Raw genomic sequence first — 9,379 nt, 5'->3', positions numbered from 1 at the left:
TTGACAACTTTGGCCCCACCCCCTTGGAATTCAAAAGTACATACAGACTTCATATTGGATATGTCACTTATATAGGTCACACTGAACATGTGAGTGAAGTCAAAATGCAGCCAACACATTTGCAGACTCAATAGCGCCCCCTAGAAATTCTATTTTTTGTCAGTTTTTCCTCATTTTTGACCCAGTCTACAGCCAACACATAAAAAGGTAGAAGCCTGCAATTTGGTATGTTAGATCTATGTGTCACACAGAATAGGAAAAATAAGTTAAATTACAACTTCCATGTTCACTGGCTCTATAGCGCCCCCTAGAAATTCCACATTTTTGATTTTTGGCCCCGCCTCCCAGTCACATACAAGCAGGTAGAGGGCCAATATTTTACAGATATGTTTGTCACTATAGCCTCTATCAAAATATGTGCCATATGTTGACATTCCATGAAAAAAAAGGTGTTACGCCTACCAAGCTGTAAATGGCTCCTTCGCTTCTTTTAATGGTACCTTTTTAGGATGGCTGTGGGCTAAGCATCGACAGAGCATGAAAATTTGCGTGTAATTTTTTTTTTTTTTGCAGATCATGTATTTCTGCATCAAGACAAGTCAAAATAAGAATGTTTTGATGTTTTTTGACCAATTTATTGACTTTTAAGCATTAAAAGTCACAACCGTTGGATGCCAAAATTACACATGGCAAGCATTTCCCTTTCCCTACAGTGGCTACTATTAGTCAAATGCCTGAAAAATGGTTAATATAATTTCAACACATATCCATTTGTCAATTCAAGTACATATTGGGATGTGTAAGTGGGTAATAAATGATTTATTAACTTAAAATTACCAACCGTCATAGCCGTTTCCTACCAAAATTATGCATTTCCAAGCATCCCAGTTTGCCCCACAGTGGCTACATTGACTCAAATACCTGAACATTGGTTTATTTCACCACAGCACGCATGGCTTTGTCAATCCAAGCACATATGGGGATGTTTAAGTGGGTTTTCAATCATTTATTTACTTATAAGTATCAAAAGTCTTAGTCGCTTGCTGGCACAATTATGTATTTCCAAGCAATTCAGGATGCCCCACGCATGGCTATTGAATCAAGCGTCTAAATCTTGGATTATTTCAACTTGCCAATTCAAGTGCATATGTGGATGTTAAAGAGAGTTTTAAGGATGTATGGACATAAAAGTAGGCTACCAAAAGTCATAGCTTGCTGCCAAAATAAGCATACGTTCCCCCCAGTGGCTACATTGAGTCATGCTGGATTATTTCTGCAAGGCGTATGTTCACCTATCAATTAAACTAAAATGTGGATATTCAAGTGGGTTTTGAATTAGGCTATGTAAGTTATGTGTGTAGGCAAAACAAACCTATTTTTACAGAAAAAAAACGAACTGGCAGCATATCCAAAACGGTCTCAGATTTGACATTGCAAAACTGTTTTTTATTTTTATTTTAGAATGGCACACATCTGGCCTATAAGCACAACTCAAAATACATATTTACAAGTGGGTTTTGAAGGATCCAAGCCAGGAGTATTAAGACAAAATGCCAAAATCAAAATCTGAAATAAAGTTAGGCCAAACTAAATATTTGTTTTGTGTGTAATATTGTTTTGTGTGTAATATTTTTAGTATTATTTCCAGAGTAATACTAATACTACTGCTGCCCATTAACAGATGTTAGGAGACCTTTTTAATGAATACTTACCACCGTCATGAAATTCAAAGTAGGCTATTTGTTATGACCGCCATTTTGAATGTCCAGAAATAGAATTTTTAGCTGCAAAACTTACTGTACTTTGGTCATACTATTAGATATCACTTTAGGCCTATTATTTAGTAATTAATCATGAAAAGATCTAATTTGGCAATGGGCAGCACTATTTCAATGAGCAGCATAGTTGCAATACTCTGGCCAACATCCTACACAGCGCACCTTTAAGTAGACCTAATATGTAACGAATTGGTCATTGCCATTCTGGTAACAGCTAATTTAGGTCTACAGGGGTAGTGTTTTAAAATGTTACATACACTCTTCTCCATCATCATGCATGGTAGTTCATATTGTGTTACATATGAATGAGCTGTTTCATTGGCCTGGGCACACTCATATTCCTCTGACAACCAAATTTCATGTTCAAGTCTTGTTACAACATACATTAATGGTGTATGTGGGCCAACTGTGTAATACACATTTGAAATGATCCCATGGGCTGCATGAAATTAAGATTTTGCCCCCAGTGTTATGTACAATAAAACTGTAAACAATACGCTACACACAGAGCTGTCAAAGTCTAGCCATACCAGACGTTTATTTCACTGAACTCGCATCCCAGCATGCCCTGCACAAATGTTATTATGTCGTCTTCAAGTAGCATTAGGAAATATGAAATATCAGCACAGGCAACAGAGCAGACATAACATTTCCCCCCTCCCCAGGGGAGACCCAGGGACATCATTCATATTGTCAGAGTACATAGTCCCTGAGATGGCCTGGATGGGCCCTTGTACGGGCCGGTCGCCTCCAGGTCTGTTGCAGTAGGCGGCGGCACCTTGCGAACACGGCGGAAAATGGCGGGACCCAGCTGCTCAGTCACTTGCAGTGGGGCAGAACAGAAGGACTTGAGCTTGTGGCCCCGGGTAGGCCTGCGGATCCTCAATCAGTCCAGTGGAGCAAGTGTGGGTCTTTTAACCCTGTGGGAGCGGTCAAAGCACTGTTTCACTCTGCGTTGATGAGTGGCGACTCAGCTGCTCCAGTGTCTGGTGTCGCGCACCATGCGGGGCAGATGGTAGTGGGCCAACAGGGAACTGCAGACGATCCAAAGGTAAAGGCAGTTCGGTCTAAGTTTAATGTGAAGACTAGCAAAAAACACATTCTATTAATTTAACATATACTCAACTCCAAGCTCAAACCTGATAAAGGCATATAGTATATTGACAATTCAGAATTCAAAACAAGGACCAACCAGATGTGTCAATTACGTAAACTTTGACAAAGTTTTGTATAAAAATCACCTGTCACATCGACTTGACTGGTCCCTTGAAGAAGAAATATTACAGACTGTACACAATTCAGAATCGTTGGCAGGCATCATTAATGTATCACAGCTATTAAAACCACCTGAAATAAAATATGACTTATAGTGGATCGTGTAGAATTATACTGTGAGTCTGCATACAGCCTCTGGTCATGCCATGACCAAGTGAAGACGTATGGCAGTTCTTCAGTCACTTGGTCATAATTCGGCATCCTGGGATGGGAGAGAGGAGGGACGATTCGGCATGACAGTCTGGTAGATGAAGATGTTGGCGAGTCTGGAGTTGCGGAAGCAGATACTCCTGTACCTCTACCCGGAGGGCAGCAGGCTGAACAGCTTGTATGCGTTGTGGTATACATCACTGCCAATAATCAGTCCTTCATAGGTGAAGCAGGTGGTAAATGTCTTGCTTGAGGGGAGTGGGGTCCCAGAAGCCTTGTTGTAGTCTGTGCAGCTTCCACCCCACATAGTGATGATGAATCTACGGAATTCGGTGACACACTGGAAACAACATAAAAAACAGGAGATATATATTTTAAACAAATACATACATTTTTTTAAAAGCAGGAGATATATACACAGAAACATATACATAACAATCTCAAATTAAATACAGATTCAGACATTATAATGGCTTTTCACTTGTTGCTGCATTTGGGGAAATGATACATTTTTTTTGTGTACTCATCCCTCTCAACTTTCAAGCAGTTTGTGGAGACTCATCTCGTCTGAGAGAGCTCCCCTACATAACAAAGCATTCATTCCTAATCTGTAATTCATAACCCTATGCACTTACTTTATCCTGCTTACACACGATCAGTAGGTCTTCAGTTTTACAATGGTTTACTTGTATACAGCTGTCCTCTGTGTTCACCCCACACTCTGATCCACATGGATACACATTTGGATAAAGTGTCTGCTAAATGAATTGTAATGTAATATAATGTGATAAAATCACAACACCAAAACAACAACTAAACTGTACTTAAGTTAACCTTCCTCTACTTGGTGGGTTAAAAGATGTCAAGTAGACATATTCTTTTCAGCTTTACAATGTAGAGGGGTGATATTTGTGTGGAGATCTACAAACACAACTGGGAGGTTAGCATGGTCCATTCTGCAGGAGCAGCACTGAGCAATGTGTGCGGTGTGGGGGAGATAATATGGTTAGGTTGAGAAATATGGTTAACTACTTCTACTGTGATCCACCTTCATAGTACACGGACGTAAGACACTTTACCACTGACAGATATTTGGTTGTCTATTGACCCCAAGTGATGGCCTTCAAAAACATCACAGGCAGGATAATGGAGCGCAACTTGAAAAGAATATGCTTTTTCGACAGATAAAGTAAAACATACCTGCAACCAAACTGGCAGCGTGTTCACTCATCATCTCCTTAGCACATACCCATTAGAATCTGTGAAAAGTGTAACATGCAATGAAATTAGAGTTGTCTGCCTGTATTGTGAAACTCAAACATTCTAATGACTAATCTTGCGGAGCGAGTAATTAGTGGTGTGTGTGTGGAGTCAAGTCAGTTATATTGTCATTTTCTTCATATGCACAGGTTATACAAGTAAAATGAAATTCTCACTCTATGCCATGTCAGGACATAGTCTGTAAATGTCAGTTCTGTGTATGTCTGACATTAGTGCAAGACAGGACACGTAACACTAGTAACAATAAAGTAATTAATTAATAAATAATTACAACAAGCAGTGTTGGTCTGCATCTGAGGTAGTGCAGGTAAGGTGCAGGTAAGGTGCAGTCACATGGTGCGGTTCCATAGGAGCTGTCTGTGTGTGTGTATGCGTGTGCGTGTGTGTGTCCTTTCCACGAGGGACAGGATCAACAAGCCGGTATGTACAGTATGATGTCAAACGCAAACAGGTCATTTGAGTAATCTGGGTCTTCACTTTTTCCCTTGGATGCTCATCAGTGTAGGGCCTCTAAAACTTGGTCGAAGTAGACAAATACTGAGGCACTCAAGGTAACATTTTTTTCTTTTATTATTTGGCTACAATGCCTACGTGTTTCGATCCTTATGTCCCTTCCTCAGGGCATATGTAAAAATTGTAACCTTTAGGAGTTTAGTGCCTCAGCATTTTTCTACCTATGTATGATGTGTTGTATGTTGTTGCAGGGTCCAGACAGTTATTGTTGGGTAGTGTATGAACGGGATAGTGGGGTAGTGTGTTTAGAGAATGCCAAAAATCTGCACATAAGCAGTGTAGTCAGTAGATCCACATCACAAGATGAGATTCTGGGGGGTGAAATGGGATGAATTTGATGTGCAAAATAGAAAGACCACAGCTGACCGACCAGTATGACAAAATGTTCAGTTTGTGTATGCTTACCTGCAAATTAGTCTCTGGAAGTAGGAGGGGGAGGGCTGGATTATCTGACGGAGGCTGGACAGGATGAATTCCATGGGAATGGTTGAAGAGGGCAGTCGGGGTGCCCGGAGTGTCATCACTACCCCTCGCTGCAGCTCCTGGATCAGCTGGGTTGTTGGCACTGCCTGGGCTGAGGAGCTGGATTTCTGTTTTTGCCATGATTGGTAGACCCTTTGAATAACTCGTTACCAGCATGATCTATGTAGGTAGGAACAAGCAAAATCCACAAGGATGGTGTGTATACAGCAGGGGTGAAAGTAGTTTTCATGTCTTACAGGTGCTATACCCCACCCATCCCCACCCTCAACCAAACAAAATAAACATGAGCACTACAGATCTATAACTGACTCTTTCAGGTGTCTTCATAGGACACTTGTCTCAAATGGCAGTGTATGTGTTTTTCCACACCTTGCTTTTTCAGATGAGGGTTTTTGTCCAGCATTAACTCTGTTCTCTTACCAGCTATGTGCTGCTGCTGTAAATGTTATACCAGTCATACACACCTGTGCGCAACGGTACACTTTCAGATGCCTAGGAGCGATGCGATGGAGATGCCTAGGGAAATGCAGACATAACATATGATGACCATATGATCACAAGACTACTACTACTACTACTGTAACAAAACAACAAAAAACACAAATAACAGTACTAAAAACATTATGGTAAGCTTATTTAGTCACACAGCATCTCATTCATATGCAGTTAAAAAAAAAACATGAAAAAATAAATAAAACAGCCCCACCCAATGAAGTTCGATATAGAGTTGGGGGAATTAGAATATGTAATGGAAATTGGCCATTTTATACAGAGAAGCATTTGAAACAAGGTAGACACAGTTTTGGCTGCAATGCTAGGTTGGGTGCCATGGTCAATAGGACTTTTTTTTTTTTTAATTACTATGACATTATACTTTAGCTGACGCTTTAGTCCAAAGCACAGAGTATTGGTTACAGTCCCTGGAGCAGTGTGGGGTTAGGTTACGTGCCTTGCTCAAGGGCATCTCAGTCATGGAGCAGGATAGGGAGTGGAAAAGTGGGATTCTAACCTGCAACCCTCTGATCTGACGCCCGCCTCCTGCTCTAGGCTGCCTACTTCATGTATAGATGCAAATGTAAGTTCAAACACATTTTACCTGCATGTACAGAAAGAATGGAATTTGAACTTGAAACACCTAACCAAACCTGTAGCCTACACACACAAAATGACTGCCCATGTAGCCTACCTGGGACAGAAGCACCAGCTCAGTAGGTTAATGACAGAACCAGTCCGAAGCAGGTACAAAATATCCTGTCACCTGAAAGTTGGAGAGAGAGAGAGAGAGAGAGAGAGAGAGAGAGAGAGAGAGAGAGAGAGAGAGAGAGAGAGAGAGAGAGAGAGAGAGAGAGAGATTAGTGAACCTGTCAAGCAAGTGCTCTGCTCAGAATGAGATTTCAGAGTACATATCGCGCTATTTACTCTCTTTAGCAGAACTTTGGCGCATCTGACGTCGTTTTCAAAGTTCTGCTTGCTTGATGAGGCCGAGATAATAATAATAATAATAATAATGAATTTTATTTGAAAGCGCCTTTCAAAACTCTCAAGGACACTGTACAGACAGAAACAAAATTAAACAAGACACATAAACAGAATTTTAAACAAAAATAAATAAATGAATACAATTTTTTTTTTTTTTTTAAATATGAAAATAAAATAAAATAAAATAAAACAGAATTTAAGAATCATAAAGAATAGGCTATTTGAAAAAGATAGGTTTTTAGCCTGGATTTGAAAAGGGGGAGAGAGTCAGTATTGCGGATGTCAGGGGGAAGGGAATTCCACAGCTGAGGAGCAGAGCAGCTAAAAGCTCTATTCCCCATGGAATTAAAACGGGCAGAGGGGACAGAGAGGAGAATGGAGGAAGAGGAACGGAGGGGGCGGGAGGGAACAGCAATGTGAATAAGATTAGAAAGATAAGGGGGGGCAAGATTGTGGATAGCCTTGAAGGTGTGGAGAAGTATTTTAAAATGAATTCTATATTTGACAGGGAGCCAGTGAAGATGTTGCAGTGCAGGGGTAATATGGTGACAGGAAGGGGTTTTTGTAATGATGCGGGCAGCTGAGTTCTGGACCAGTTGGAGCTTGTGGAGAGATTTTTGAGGGAGACCAAAGAGGAGAGAATTACAGTAATCAATGCGGGAGGTGACAAGACTGTGTACAAGAATGGAGGTAGAATGGGAAGTGAGAGAGGGGCGGAGACGGTTAATGTTGCGTAGGTGGAAATAAGCAGACCGTGTGATGTTGTTAATGTGGGAGAGGAAGGATAGAGAGCCATCAAGCAAGACGCCCAGACTCTTAACTTGAGGGGAGGGGGAGACAGGAGAGTTATCAATTGAGAAGGAAAAACTATCAGATTTAGATAAGGTGGATTTGGTGCCTATAAGTAGGACTTCAGTTTTGTTAGAATTGAGTTTCAAAAAATTGGAGGTGAACCAGGATTTGATTTCAGAGAGACAGGTGGTGAGGGAGGGGGGAGGGAGAGTGTCAGAGGGTTTGCCAGATAAATAGAGCTGGGTGTCATCAGCATAGCAATGGAAATTAATTTTGAATTTGCGGAATATATTACCAAGGGGAAGGAGGTAGGTGATGAAGAGGAGGGGCCCCAAAACAGAACCTTGAGGGACACCAGAGGTAACAGGGCTTAGATTTAAAAGACTTCATTTGAATAAATTGAGAACGACCAGAGAGATATGAGTGGAACCAGTCAAGGGGTGTGTTACTAATGCCAATTGAGGAGAGTCTGTGGAGAAGGATAGAATGAGAGATGGTGTCAAAGGCTGCACTGAGGTCAAGGAGAATGACAATAGAGAGTAGTCCAGAGTCAGCAGCCATGAGCAGGTCATTAGTGATTTTAACTAGGGCGGTTTCAGTGCTATGTCGGGGGCGAAAACCAGACTGGAAGTGCTCATAGAGGGAGTTAAGAGTTAGATGGGAATGGAGTTGAGAGGCTACAATTTTTTCTAGAATTTTGGAGATGAATGGAAGGTTGTAAAACCAAACAGTATAAGTAATTATGGACAGAATAATTTGCCACGCGAGCAATAATGGGTAGGCTAGGCTAGGCTACACAGTAGAAGCAGCTGGCTGGTAAAACCAACTGTGACAGTCAGAAAAGTTTGGCGACTAAACCAATGATGTGACCTGGAAGATGCATTCAAATATAGCAGTTAATGCACATTCACCTTATCAATTAAATTAACTTACCTCCAGTCCAATACGGTCCAGCTAAACCCAGTACATGGGAATGCAGTCCGTAAAATCCACAATCCAGAGAGTGGTCGCAATAAAATGACATCATTGGTGTAGTAGCAGAGGGAGGGGGTCTGGGGATTTATGAATGAAATATTTGAAATTATTCAAAACGTTGTAGGCCTAGAGGTTGTTGTGCGCAAATCACGCTCTGGACAAATTTATGTCAATGTTTACAGGGTTCGTTTTAATTCAATCAAACAGAAAAATACTTGCTAAAATCAAAACTTGACTTTAACAGCCCAAAAGAGCTCAGTATTAGTTTGTGGGGACTTAACAGCATATTTATAATGAGTCGTTACGTTAAGCAACGTGAATAACGTTTTGTTTTTGTTATAAATAGGCTAACAATAAAGCCTCCTGGCCTTAAAAGATAGTGCTGGCTACTGCGCATGTGTGACATAAAAGAGAATGCGTCGTTATATCGACGCAATTTTGGTTTTGGTTTGCGTGATAAATGAGACGCAATTCATTCGAGATCACGTTGGTAAAGTATACAGGTGAAAAAATAGGCCTAAATATGTACACCCATAATAATCTTGGGGTCATCCCCAACATATTTCTACTTAACAGTCAAGTTCTATGTTATTGTACCTTTGAATTTTTTGTCATGTATTCCTTTTAAGGTCGATATAATACTGTGTAGGCTA

The 9,379-nt window shown here is 40.8% G+C and overlaps 1 long non-coding RNA gene across 2 annotated transcripts; it reads right to left on the bottom strand.

The window, feature by feature from the left end:
- Nucleotides 1-2,289: 2,289 nt before the first annotated feature.
- LOC134465878 (uncharacterized) lies at nucleotides 2,290-8,705 on the bottom strand. Of its 2 annotated transcripts, none has more exons than XR_010038199.1 (6): nucleotides 8,685-8,705; nucleotides 6,667-6,738; nucleotides 5,945-5,996; nucleotides 5,403-5,639; nucleotides 4,404-4,462; nucleotides 2,290-3,543 (listed from the first exon to the last, which is right to left on the bottom strand). It is a non-coding gene; the product is annotated as an uncharacterized LOC134465878 (long non-coding RNA). The 2 variants fall into 2 exon arrangements; XR_010038200.1 differs by lacking the exon at nucleotides 8,685-8,705 and adding an exon at nucleotides 6,490-6,576.
- Between the last annotated feature and the right edge of the window lie 674 nt (nucleotides 8,706-9,379).

Source organism: Engraulis encrasicolus, chromosome 16 (genome assembly GCF_034702125.1).
Source record: "Engraulis encrasicolus isolate BLACKSEA-1 chromosome 16, IST_EnEncr_1.0, whole genome shotgun sequence".
NCBI lineage: Eukaryota > Metazoa > Chordata > Actinopteri > Clupeiformes > Engraulidae > Engraulis > Engraulis encrasicolus.
Note: the sequence above shows the minus strand (reverse complement) of the source record. Positions and strands in the feature narration are given on the sequence as shown.